At 43.0% G+C, this 14,232-nt stretch overlaps 1 protein-coding gene across 6 annotated transcripts in view; it reads right to left on the reverse strand.

Moving 5' to 3' along the window:
* slc16a14 (solute carrier family 16 member 14) overlaps positions 1–9,016 on the reverse strand; it is a 34,966-nt gene extending 25,950 nt beyond the window's left edge. For 2 of the 6 annotated variants that reach the window (XM_062976620.1, XM_016992080.2), the window contains exons 1-2: positions 8,681–8,889; positions 76–246 (exon numbers count right to left, since the gene is read on the reverse strand). The gene's annotated coding sequence lies outside the window, so the exon portion shown is untranslated. The other 4 variants (XM_016992082.2, XM_008106226.3, XM_016992081.2 and 1 more) reach the window with 4 other exon arrangements.
* Positions 9,017–14,232: the final 5,216 nt, after the last annotated feature.

Genomic DNA, 14,232 nt, shown 5'->3' on the forward strand with positions numbered 1-14,232 from the left:
TGTTTAATAAATTTCATATGTTAAAGAACATTAGTTACACACTACATATATATAAAGCATATATATCTACTATACCTGAAGTTGACCAAACCACAAACAAACTGCGAGGTATGCTCACAGCTCCTCTTCCCATTCAAGACCGTTACTTCAGCCTTTCAATGGTGCATAAAACAATGTCTCTCTCACTTGACTTGCCCATTTGGGTGTGCTGAAGTTATATTTTCTACTTCAGTTTCTCCAGCTGACCTAAGGAAAAGGGACAATGACCACAAGCAAGATCAGAATTAACCCACTTGCTGATTTTAGTGTAAGCCCATCTGCATGACTTGTTTACAAAAATTAAACCATCTGTTGCCTATGCAGAAGATCCTGAAACATCACTCTCTCTGTGTTGAACCCTGCCAAACTAAAATCCCATAAAGATATACTACATGTAATCAAACATGCATGCTTCTGAACTTTTACGTTACATGGCTTTTGCCATCTGTCTCTTAATGCAGACAAGGTAATATACTACTTTCACTGACAGATATACCAAGCAACATTGTGTGTGTGCCCGTGCCTTCAAGTTGCCTGTTGACATGGCAAACCCATGCATTTCATAGGGTTTTCTTAGGCAATGAATATTCAGAAGTGGTTTTACCAAATCTTTCCTGTGAAATACAGCCTATAGCATCTGGTGTTCATTGGAGGTCTCCCATCCAAGTGCTAACGAGGGCTGACCTTGCTTAGCTTCCAAGCTCAGATGGCATGTGGTGCCTTTGGGGGTATTAGATCCTCCAAGAAACAGTGGGGTCACTTGACTATGATAGCAAGAGTTACAGTTACTGGTAGTTTTTATAATTTACCAAAATCATATATATCCTCCTATTTATGCTAGCAAAAAACTTCAGATGACGACGATTTCTATTCCACCTTTTCCCGAGATTACAACTAAAGCAGCTTATAACAATTAAAAAGACACAGTTAAAAATAAACAAGATAAGAAGTCAAAAAAGATTAAACGATTTCAAATACTAAAACCATGTTAAAACATACACAAATACACACACCAAGACAATTAACACGTTCAAGATCCAGTGCATTGCATAAGATGAGTTTTATATCAACTCATCAAATGCCTTTTGGAATAGAGAAGTCTGAAGGTGAGTGGCATTATTTTATTGCTACAATTTAAGTTTTACACTAGTCTTATTTGATTTTATCACTTACCTTGCATGAGCAAAGTGGGGTATACATCCAACAAATAAAATATAAGTAAGATATCATTTCTTACATTCGTCGGAGCTTGGAACAGTTTTTAGACCACATAATCCCCCAAGCAGCACCGCAGGCAACTACCAATAGATAGATGCAACCAGGATAGTTCAGAAATTATTTCTATCACTACTAGCAGCAGGGCTAGGAATGAATATCTTTACTTTGTATAAACTCTTGGCAGTGAATACTTTTATGCTGTAACCCATTGTGTATTTTTAACTCCAGATATTGCCACTGTAAATACACTCAGAAACAGTAAAGGTCGCTTGCCAAAAACGTACACACATCTATCAGCTGGACAGAGCTAGGATAGGACACCGGCCCTCACCTCACCACTGACTCAGAGCAGCCTTGGTCCAGGTCACGGTCTTAGTCACTCTCTGATCAGGATGCAGCCACACAACTCAGTGTCATGCAGTGTAGGGTTACCAAAGAGCAATCCTTGGAATAGCTAAGCTCAACACCAATTAGTATGAATTGTTCACACTCCAATAAAATATGCAGGTCCCAAATGCTACATTGACATCTTGTAACAGACTCTCCTAGCTCAGTGTGTTAAAGCGCTGAACTGCTGAACTTGCAGACTGAAAGGTCCCAGATTCAAATCCAGGAAGCGGAGTGAGCACCCGCTGTTAGCTCCACCTTCTGCCAACCTAGCAGTTTGAAAACATGCAAATGTGAGTATATCAATAGGTACCACTCCGGCGCGAAAGAAACGGCGTTCCATGCAGTCATGCCGGCCACATGACCTTGGAGGTGTCTACGGACAATGCCGACTCTTCGGCTTAGAAATTGAGATGAGCACCAACCCCCAGAGTCGGACACGACTGGACTTAACGTCAGGGGAAACCTTTACCTTTAACAGACTCTCATCCTATGAGTGCATTGCTGGAAATCAATTCACTATAAAATTCTATAGAACAGTTGACCCTCCATGTTTGCAGGTTTAACTCATGTAGGTGTGATTTTGTGGTACAGAATCTCTAGGAATTGAAGGACCTAGAGATTCCTAGAGAGGTGTTTTCTAAGGTAAAACAAAGAGCATTTTTATTCACCATTTTTCTATTTTTGCAGTGATCCTGCATCCCTAACTGAATATGGCGAGCTGACAGCATTATAGAGTAACTCTTTCTGTAGCTCACTTAGTATTCAATCACTACATCAGTTTGGCATGGGATCCTGTAGACCTAATCAGGCATTCAGTAAGCATGTGTACTTCACATGGGAAAGGAAAGATACTAGCAATGAACTGCTATGAACTGCCTTTTGTTATCATTTTTCCCACACAAAACTAATATGCCTGAAGAGGGACTCCTCTTGTAACTGTGTAAGCTCTCCACTTACACCAGAGCAGGAAAAAACTGGATTTCTGGCTTATGTAGAGAGATCTTATATACATAAGAGGCCATTCTTTTTCAGTCGTATTGCTTTCATAAGAGAAAAATGATAAAGAAAGAGAAATGCGCCACTCCTTGCATGTGGAGTGCATACTTACAGAATATAGCTAAATAGCTGTTATATCTTACCCTAAACCATTTCACAGGATTTAGGACACATAAGATGGCAAAGAACTAAACTAGCCACAGCTTTTTAGGTCACTAGTACCATATTACACTACACAAAACATATTTACTCAGACATCCTGGGATGTTATGTCCCCAGTTGTTCTTCATCCAGTATTTTTTCTGTCCTTAGAATCATAAAAGTGTGAAGTACTACCCGGGCATCTAGTGCAAACCCCTGCCATGCAGGAACACACAATGAAAGCACTGCCAACCTCCAAATAAGGAGAGTCCCAACACCCTCTGAGGCAGTCTACTCTTCTACTATAGTCATAGACATCTCCTTATTGCTTCCTCCAGTTCTTATGAAGAGACTGGAATGAGAAGGCCCTCTCCCCACTCAAATATTGCCACCTCCCCAATTGGCAAAGTAGCCCATATGGAAGCAGGAATCTCACTCTTTTCTCCAATCAATGATCCAAGAGGTTCCTCAAAGTACTTCTCATCTTCTCACTGGAAAGGCCAAACAGCATGCAGAGAAATCTCTCTGGATTGGAGGAATGGTGTCCAAAAGTATATTAGTGGACAGATGAGGAAACTTTGGGGCCCAGATTTGACCTATGAGACAGAAGCTCTCTCCTCGAGTCTAAGGGAGGGACAGGGAATGTGTGACTTTCTAACATCGGCTATTGAAATCCACAAACATGGGGGAGGGTTGTTGTTACACGTTCCCTTTTACCCAGCAAGCGGATCCAAATACCATCTGAAGACAAGATTTCTAAGAGGCTCGGCATTTCTCTATGTTTGAAAGGATATTTGCATAAAACTGTGAGTCTTTCCTTTTTCATCTTTGAAGGTAATCCCCCAGAATTGCAAAACAGGCTGAAGCATAACTGATTGCATCACGAACCTGAAACACTTTTTAAAAAAGAAAAAGAAAAGGAAGATGCAAAGGGCTCTTCCACATAAACATACAGGTCAAACATTGCTACAATTCACCATCAGCTAGCTTTTAAATAACAAAGACATAATTTATGTGACAGTTACTGACACAGCAATTGCAAAAGATAGAAGGTAGCATTTTTATGTGCCTTGTGCAGATGAAGAAAGTGTAATGCAGTAGTCTGTGACATTCTGTTCTGCCAGAGTTCCCTTTCTCTTAGGGTAACATATAAAAGTCCTACGGGACCAACCCAAGATATTCTACAATGGAGCAGAAATAACACCTCTCCCTTCAAAACCACAATGCTTAGTTAGTTCTTAAGGCCAGCCAAATTATTTTGGCACTTGAAGTAGAAAATTTCAAAAACACCTCTCCTCATTTCTCTGGCATTAAAACTAAAGCAATAACAATGTAAATAGCAAAGTGCAGCCTTTTCATAATACCCTACATTTGCCTGCTGTCTTGGTGACTCTGCTTAATGGTATGGATGACCCTGTATCCTGCTCCAAAAAACTCTTCTGGATAAAATTGTGTATGGGACATATTTTGCCAGAATCATATAACATGTTTTTCAAAATAATAGAAAAGCAGGACATATCACTACACATTTCACATGCAATCCCTGTTAATTCTGGCAAATTGCAGAAATTAACATATCTTGCAAACTTGCACACTGAGGGGCACTTCTCAGTGATTGCTCCCTGGCTCTGTAACTTCCTTCCTACTGAGACTAGACTGGTGCCCTCCTTGTTATTCTTCCAAAGGGAGGTGAAGGCCTTTTTGTTTCAGGAGGCCTTTGAAGATTGATTGTCCACAGAGAAAGGACCTTTAATAATGTGCTATATTGTTTATGTTTGTTTTGGTTTTTTAGTGGACATGCCTTTAACTGCTTTTACTTCAGTTAATAATTCAATTCTTTTTAAACATTTGAATGAGTCATATATCATTGTTGCTACCTTTTGTAAGCCACCTCCAGCCCCAGGACTGGGAAGAAGGCAAGATATAAACAAACAAGCAAGCTTGGGAAATTACTCTTTGGACAATAGTTCCAACCCTCCATAGTTGCTAAGGGGTTCTCAAATTGCAATCCAAAAAGGTCTGAACATTGCTTTCAACATAGAAATTACACAGTCTTTCTTTATTAAAGCTAAATAGTGATGCAAGTGTCTAGTCCAGTCACAGGGATATAGCAGGACATATCCCCATCCCTCACTCCTCACATGTGCAGAGCTGACATCTGGTCCTAGTCAGTGAATAAAATTGCATCACTAAGTGTCTCCCAATTAAATGTTATGTGCTGCACACATAATTGCCATACAGACAGCTGAAATTAAACTTCGTTTGATGGAAGAGCATGTGGGAACCAAGAAAGACTAAACTGTAATCCTGAACATGTTTATTTGGATTGGGGGAGGGATGAGCCGTGGAAGACATCGCCGCCATCCAAAATAAGAATTTCTCCCTCTGATGCATCACTGAAGTAATATTGTAATAATACTGCAGTTACTTAAAACTTCAGAAGAGCACTGAGAAACAGAGGTTAGTCATCCAAGAAAAAGGGTGATTTGAGCATTGCCCTACGATTCTGGAGACCAGGATTTGAATCTCCGCTGTACAACCCCATTGCACCATCCACCAAGTGGACTACCTTGGACATGTCACATTCAAACTCAGAGGAAAGCAATGGCAAGACATCTCTGAACAAATCTTATCAAGAAAGTCCTGGAATAGGGTAACTATAGGTTGGATGTGACTTGCAAGCACACAACAATAAAGTTATTAAGCAAGCATAACAATTTAAGAATTCTAAGTCTGAATGATTTTCCAAATCTTCCATATCTTGGAAATGCTGGAAATTTGAGGATTGAAGGGGTATTTAATTTGAAAAGCAGAATTCTTCTTTGGAGGACAATACATTCATGCTTCCTTCCTGTGCTATTCTCTCAGGCAAACCCCAAATGGCTCTGGTCTACCTGTGCTTCTATGGAGTCATTAACTTGACATTAGCCAATTTGCTATGCCTTAACAGCTCCAAATAAACATTACCTGCAGTCCACCTTGCAAAACTGCCCTGTGTTGTGCTTTTAAATGACATCATGAAGGAAAACAGCAGAATAAAATATGAAATGTGCACCACTTGGTGCTATAGATTCCAAGCCCATTGGAGAAAATACATCAAAGTCAGCAGTATGTGAAAGGATCTTATAGCACCTTAAAGACTGAAAGAACAAAGTCGGCAGCATAAGCTTTCACAAACTAATTCAACTTCCTCAGATTACTTTTGCAGACTTTTCCCCACATGATAATACAGTACACACAAAAAATGATTCATTTCACATCTTGAAGACAAAGACCTGTATCCTATTGCTAGAATCCCATATGAAATTTACCTATGTGTTATCATGCCATTTGACAACTGACTATGAAAGCTTATGCTACTAACTTCGTTCTTCCAGTTAAGATTCTAGGATGCTACAAGGTTCATTTGCACATTTGTATTCCAGACTAAGGGTGTATCTACACTGTAAAATGAATGCAGTTTGACACCACTTTAATTGCCATGGCTCAATACTTAGATAATGGTCCAAATCTTTCCAGGTGTCCAATTAATCCAGAGTAGACTGGGAAATCTCAGTTTACTCCAGATTTATTCGGGTTTACCTGAGGCGTCATTTGGAAAGACAGGTCCCGGGATATGAGTCTGTCAGAATGGGCCCTTTGTAGACCATAAGTGGAGCATGAGTCAACAGTGTGATACAGCAGCTTAAAAAGCCAATGCAATTCTAGGCTGCATCAACAGGATTATAGTGTCGAGATCAAGGGACATCGTTCCACTCTATTCTGCTTTACCTGGAATAACCCTGTGCGCAGTTCTAGACACTGCAGTTTAAGAAGGACATTGACCAGCTGGGACGTATCCAGACAAGGGCATGAAAATGATCAAAGGTCTAGAAACCAAGCCTTCTTAAGAGAGGCTGAGGGAGCAAGGTCTGTTTAGCCTGGAGAAAAGGAGGCTGAAACGGGACATGATAACCATGTTTAAATATTTGAAAGGATGTCACATTGAGGAGAAGGCAAGGTTGTTTTCTGCTGCTCTGGACACTAGGACATGGAGAATGGATTCAAACTGCAGTGGGAAAAGATCCCACATAAACATTAGTAAATGTAAAGGTTCCCCCCTGACATTAAGTCTAGTTGTGTTTGATTCTGGGGGTTAGTGCTCATCTCCATTTCTAAGCCATTGTCCGTAGAAGACTCCGAGGTCATGTAGCCGGCATGACTGCATGGAGCACTGTTACCTTCCTGTAGGAGTGGTACCTACTGATCTCACATTTGCATGTTTTTGAACTGCTAGGTTGACAGAAGCTGGGGCTAACAGTGGGAGCTCACCTCGCATCCCGGATTCGAATTGCCAACCTTTAGGTCAGCAGGTTCAGCACCTCAGCTCACTGGGGGCTCCATCGCCTAAACATTGTGCTCCCTTTATTTGATTAGTCTTACAGTAGAGTCCCGCTTATCCAACAGAAACGAGCAGGCAGAACATTGGATAAGCGAAAATGTTGGATAATGAGGGATTAAGGAAAAGCTTATTAAACCTCAAATGATGTTATGATTTTACAAATTAAGCACCAAAACATCATGTTTTACAACAAATCAACAGAAAAAGCAGTTCAATACACAGTAATGTTATGTAGTAATAATTACTGTATTTATGAATTTAGCACCAAAACATTGCAACGTATTGAAAACATGGACTACTAAAACATTGCTATGAAAAGGCAGACTGCGTTGGATAATACAGAATGTTGAATAACCGAAGGTTGGATAAGTGAGACTCTACTGTAATTTAGCAATGCTTTTGACATGAAACAAAAAAACCTAATCATTAGGAAGAACTTGGTTGCTGTGAGTTTTTCAGGCTGTGTGGCAATGTTCCAGCAGCGTTATCTCCTGAACGTGTCCATACAGCCTGAAAAACTCACAGCAACCCAGTAATTCCGGCCTTGAATATTATGAAGAACTTTTTGATGATAAGAGCTGTTTGGCAGTAGAAGATGCTGCCTCTGAGTCTGGTGGGGTCTCCATCCCTGGAGGCTTTTAAACAGAGACTAGATGGCCATCTGTCGGGAGTGCTTCATATGTTCCTGCATGGAAGAAGGGGGGCTTGGACTGGATGGCCTTTGGGCTCTCTCCAGATAGACACTATACAATGAATGCACTAATTCTAAAATGTATATCAGGCATGGGCAAACTTCGGCCCTCCAGGTGTTTTGGACTTCAACTCCCACAATTCCTAACAGCCTACCGGCTGTTAGGAATTGTGGGCGTTGAAGTCCAAAACACCTGGAGGGCCGAAGTTTGCCCATGCCTGATGTAAATGCACACTAAGGGCCCTATATCTCAGAATCTCAAGGCAGAAAATCCCACATTATCTGAGTGTGGATTCGGATAACCCAGTTCAAAGCAGATATTGTGGGATTTTCTGCCTTGATACTCTGGGATATAGGGCTGTGTGGAAGGGCCTATACAAGCAAGAGAAATGCCCAGGATGGGCGGGAATATTTTCTCCTGCCTCTCTTTCCAGGCCAAACAGGGACGGGTTGGGGAGCCCCATTTCTTTGGGGAACCCAGGGCAGCCTTTTCCGTTTGTCTGGGCGCAAGAGGGACCCCCGACAGGCCCTAAAACCCCGGCATGGGCTGAGTAAATAACAGAGACCCCCACCACAGCCCCGCCCGAGGAGCCCTGAGGAGAGAGAGGGAAGCGGGGAGCAAGAGGGCAGTGACCGCGAGTTACCTCCCTGCAGCAGCAGCAGCAGCAGCAGAAGAAGAAGAAGAAGAAGCAGTAGTCTCAGCAAACCTTCCCGCCGAGAGCAGACAAAGCCTCTGCGCCTCCACCGGGGCTGCCAGCCCTGCCCTGCCCCTCCCTCCCTGGCAACGCGGTTGGAGGGCAAGCCCTGGCACAGCCCTGACTCACCGCAGAAGGGAGCCCCCGGGAATCCGCTCTTCCTCTCCAAAGCCATCCAGGGAGGAAGCCAGGCTGGCACCCACCCGGCATCTCCTGCGCTCCGACCTGGCCTCGCTCCCTCCTCCTGGGCGGCAGCAGCAGCAGCAACAACCCTTTGGCCCTCCCTCGCCCACCTGCGGCCACCTCTCCATCTCGCCCGCCCATCCAGACCCGGACTGGCCACCTACCGGCTGGGTCTGGTTTGCCTGACTCGCCGCGGGGAAGGAGGCGCAGGCGTGTGATTACGAGCGGGTTTCCTCCGGAGACCCAGCCAGAAGCCAAGGAGGCGCCTTGCACAACACTATATTTAAAAAAAACCCCACATGGTCTGAGTTATATGCCAGTATGGACTCGGATAACCCAGTTTAAAGCAGATAATTATTTATTGATTGATTTATTTACAGCATTTATATTCTGCCCTTCTCACCCCGGAGGGGACTCAGGGCGGATCACATTACACATATAGGCAAACATTCAATGCCTTCCAACATAGAACAAAGACAGGACAAACATAGGCTCCGAGCGGGCCTCGAACTCACGACCTCCTGGTCAGAGTGATTCATTGCAGTGATTCATTACAACTGCTCTCCAGCCTGCGTCACAGCCCGAGCCCGATAAGCAATGGTATTCCCCGTAGTTTGTTGGGTTGCAGTTAAACATCAAGAAAACCGGGCTGTGGCACAGGCTGGTGAACAGCCAGTTGCAATAAATCACTCTGACCAAGAGGTCATGAGTTCCAGGCCAGCCCGTGGCGGGGTGAGCACTCGAAAATAAAAAATAGCCCCTGCTCGTTGCTGACCTAGCAACCCGAAAGATAGTTGCATCTGTCATGTAGGAAATTAAGGTACCATTTATAAGTGGGGAGGCTAATTTAACTAATTTACGACTCCATAAATCATCTCATTGGAATGAGGAATATAAATACTGTAAATAAATAGATAAATAAAAGATTATGGCGACCAGACTGATTGATAATTGGCAAATAGAGGGAGAAAACATGGAGGCAGTGGCAGACTTTGTATTGCATTGTTTAATATGATTGATTGGTCATGTCCCCATGTGAGCCGCTCTGAGTCTCCTGTCGGGAGATGGAGGCAGCATACAAAAATAAAGTTTTTATTATATTATTCCTAGGCGCGAAGATTACTGCAGACGCAGATTGCAGCCAGGAAATCAGAAGACATTTACTTCTTGGGAGAAGAGCAATGAAATAAAATAGTGAAGAGTAGAGACATCTGAAAGCACTGAGCTGCTGAAAAGTCCCAGGTTCAAATCCCAGGAGCGGAGTGAGCGCCCGCTGTTAGCTCCAGCTTCTACCAACCTAGCAGTTCGAAAACATGCAAATGTGAGTAGATCAATAGGTACCGCTCCGGTAGGAAGATAACGGCGCTCCATGCAGTTATGCTGGCCACATGACCTTGGAGGTGTCTACGGACAATGCTGGCTCTTCGGCTTAGAAATGGAGATGAGCACCAACCCCCAGAGTCAGACATGACTGGACTTAACGTCAGGGGAAACCTTTACCTTTACCTAGAGACATCACACTGGCAACGAAGGTCCACATAGTTGAAGCAATTGTATTCCCTGTAGTAACCTATGGATGCGAGAGCTAGACCATAAGGAAGGCTGAGCGAAGGAAGATAGATGCTTTTGAACTGAGAGTGCCTTGGAATACAGGAAGATCCAACCAGTCCATCCTCCTGGAAATAAAGCCCGGCTGCTCACTGGAGGGAAGGATATTAGAGGCAAAGATGAAGTACTTTGGCCACATCATGAGAAGACAGGAACGCTTAGAGAAGAGAATGTTGCTGAGGAAAATGGAAGGAAAAAGGAAGAGGGGGCAACCAAGGGCAAGATGGATGGATAGTATCCTTGAAGTGATTGGCTTGACCTTGAAGGAGTTGGGGGTGGCAACGGCCAACAGGGAGCTCTGGCGTGGACTGGTCCATGAGGTCATGAGGAGTCAGAAACCACTGAACGAATAAATAACAACAAAAACAGACATTGTGAATGATCTGCCTTTATTTTCTGGTTTATATGGCTGTGTGGAAGAGCCGGAGTTCTGTCCGACAGCCCACCTGCCAATTCAGGAAACCCTGTGTGCTGTTTATTAAGGATTTCGTAGAAACTGGGGTGGAAGCCTTGAGAAGTTCCAGGGAAGGGAGGGAAGGGAACCTTTTGCCAGAGAGACAAGCCAAAGCCTTGGCCGACCTCCAGTTCCAGAAATGTGCTCACCACTTATCCTTCGCCTTTTGCTCTGACTCCTATTTTTCTCCCCTCAGAACCCCTGAAGATTTATACATCATGTCAGAAGCTGTTGGGTGTCATCCTGGACTTCACAAGTCTCCAGTCCCCAATGAGTAGCTAGACTAGAAAATAGGATTAGAATGAGGGATTCCTTTCTTAATTCCTATGCATGCCTTCCTAGAAGGGGCTTTCTGTCTCTACTCTTATTTATTTATTTATTATTTTGCAGTATTTATATATTGCCTTTCTCAACCCCGAAGGGGACTCATGGCAGTTCACAGTGTTGGCAACAACCTGCTTGACTACTATCTACCCCCCCCCCCCCCCACACACACACACACATTTGAAAATGTAGCAATGTGATCTCTTGAGGGATGAAGCAACTTCCTCTCTAAAAGTATTTTGATTGCTCCTAGGCTTTATTGGCCATGTCAACCTCCATTGCTTCCTTTTTCTGCCTTTGCCTCCTCCAGCGAGGACCATCCTGTGCCATCCTAAGGAACAAGAGCTTATCCCAGCTCACCACATGTAAGTTTCTGATGGTTATGAAGTGTGATTCTAGCACTATGCTAGAATCACCCCAAGAGAGGGTTAGTTTAAGTTTAACCGCTCAGAGATTCGCAACAGAAGCCAACTTCCAGCAAAAGCATATCACAGAAACATCTGCAGGGAGGTGAAACCACAGGTACTGGTCCCATGGGTACTGTATGTGTAATAGTTAATCCAGCTGTTTTGTAGGTCATTTTTCCACATACGTAGCAGCAAGAGGACAGAGAAAAGCATACCCTCCTCCCCCCCCCCCCCCCCAAATAGGACTATGCTAACCCAAAGGGTGCTCACCAATGGTTCCACTTCATGCTGGGAAGAAGTGACTAGTGGAGTGCCTCAAGGTTCAGTCCTGGGCCCAGTACTGTTCAACATCTTTATCAATGACTTGGATGAAGGTTTAGAGGGCACACTGATCAAGTTTGCAGGTGATATTAAATTAGGAGGGATAGCTAATACTCCAGAGGACAGGATCAGAATTCAAGATGACCTTAACAGATTAGAGAGCTGGACCAAAACTAACAGATGAATTTCAGCAAGGACAAATGTAAGATACTACAATTGGGCAGAAAAAATGAAATGCAAAGATACAGGATGGGTGATGCCTGGCTCGACAACAGTCCATGTAAGAAAGATCTTGGAGTTTTTGTGGACAACAAGTTGAACATGAGCCAACAGTGTGATGCAGCAGCTGAAAAAGCCAATGGGATCAAAAGGAGTATAGTGTCTAGATTGAGGGAAGTCATGATGCCTTTGTATTCTGCTTTGGTTAGACCTCACCTAGAACACCTGGTCTCCAGTTCTGGGCACCATAGTTCAAAAGAGATATTGACAAGCTGGAAGGTGTCCAGAGCAGGGCAACTAAAATGATCAGAGGTCTGGAGAACAAGCCCTATGAGGGGTGTTTTAAAGAACTGGGTATGTTTAGCCTGCAGAAAAGAAGGTTGAAAGGAGACATGATCGACATGTATAAATATGTGAAAGAGTGTCATAAGGAAGAGGAAGCAGACTTGTTTCTGCTGCCCTTGAAACTAGGACTAGGAGCAATGGGTTCAAATTACAGGAAAGGAGATTCCACCTGAACATTAGGAAGAACTTCCTGACTGTAAGAACTGTACAATAGTGGAACTCTCTGCCTCAGAGTGTAGTGGAAGCTTCTTCTTTGGAAACTTTTAAACAGAGTCTGGATGGCCATCTCTCAGAGGTACTTGATTATGCTTTCCTGCATGGCAGGGGGTTGGACTAGATGGCCCATGTGGTCTCTTCCAGTTCTATTATTCTATTATTCTAAAGGGTTAACATAATCCACCACTGTTTATCAATTTCCCCATACACAAAGATACTGGTGATTGCAATTTAAAATAGATGATTTAAGCATGTAAGTAGAACTAAAGGCTGGATGTGGTTTCCTAGCATCTACTGCTTCAGCCCCCTTGTCTGGAAATATTGCAGTTGGAGTGGCTTCAGATTATTAAATGTGTGCGTGCAAAGCATGAGCGCCACAACTGAGCTACAGGCCTTTTCCAAAAGAAGAAGTAGATATAATGAAGCATTTTTTCCCATCAGGAGCAACTTGAGAAACTGCAAGGTGCTTCTGGTATGAGAGAATTGGCCATCTGCAAGGACGTTGCCCAGGGTACGCCCGGTTGTTCTGATGTTTTTACCATTCTTGTGGGAGGCTTCTCTAATGTCCCTGCATGGAGCTGGAGCTGATAAAGAGAGCTCATCCGCGTTCTCCCCGAGTTAGATTCAAACCCTTCAGGTCAGCAACCCAACCTTCAAGTCATCAGTCCTGCCAGCACAAGGGTTTAGCCCACTGCGCCACTGGGGCTTCATGGGGGCTGAAACATATCATATATATCATTAAACAATAACAACAAATCAATACAACAAAAGAAAAGACAAAGCAAGGACACAGTCAACCATGTATCCAATTCATTGATTTTATGGGTTTTTTTTTTAAAGGATAACACAAAATCCTTTTTGGCATAAAAAATAGCATAAATCTCTTAGATGAGATACACAAGGTTTGTTGATGTAATGTGATACAATGAATCTTGATTATTGAAGAAATAAAAAGTGACTCCACTGTAGCCATTTTTTTTTCAGTTCCTCTCTAGCCATTTGGATTCTACAAGCCAACTTTGCAGGAATCAACTCCTATGTTAAAAATAGTCTCTCACTCTGTATAATCTCCTTGCATTCCACCTTTCATTACATTTGTCTCCATGTTTAAAATCGAGACATCGTTAAGAAGGGCACAGAGGTGACACCATGGGAAATAAAATGTGGGGGAGGGGGGAAATTCCATATGCCTATCATTTCTAAAGAAAAAAATTGACATTTCTATTCAGAATATCTTTGGAAGGAGAAGGAATACTAATTAATCTCTATACAGAAGAGAATCTTCCATCTCTATTTCAGTTCTAGCTACATCCTGTTTAGATCTAATTTTGTTAACAAATCTAATAGCTTTATCATTTTTAAAACTGGTTCTCACAGCTTCAAGGAGTCCCCAAACAGACATAATTAAGTTGCAGTATTGACACATGTTTATAGCAAATTACTCTTGCCTCAAAATATTCTCTAGGGATTGAGAGGGAACTTTGCCATGTCTATGCTTGCCCAAGCTATTTCAGGCCCAGAATAGGCTTTTTTCCCAATAGGAGATTATTGCAATGGCGATGATGATGAAAACAATTGGGATGATGCCTCTTTCTGTGTTGTTG

The sequence above is a fragment of the Anolis carolinensis genome, chromosome 3 (genome assembly GCF_035594765.1).
Source record: "Anolis carolinensis isolate JA03-04 chromosome 3, rAnoCar3.1.pri, whole genome shotgun sequence".
In the NCBI taxonomy this organism is placed as follows: domain Eukaryota; kingdom Metazoa; phylum Chordata; class Lepidosauria; order Squamata; family Dactyloidae; genus Anolis; species Anolis carolinensis.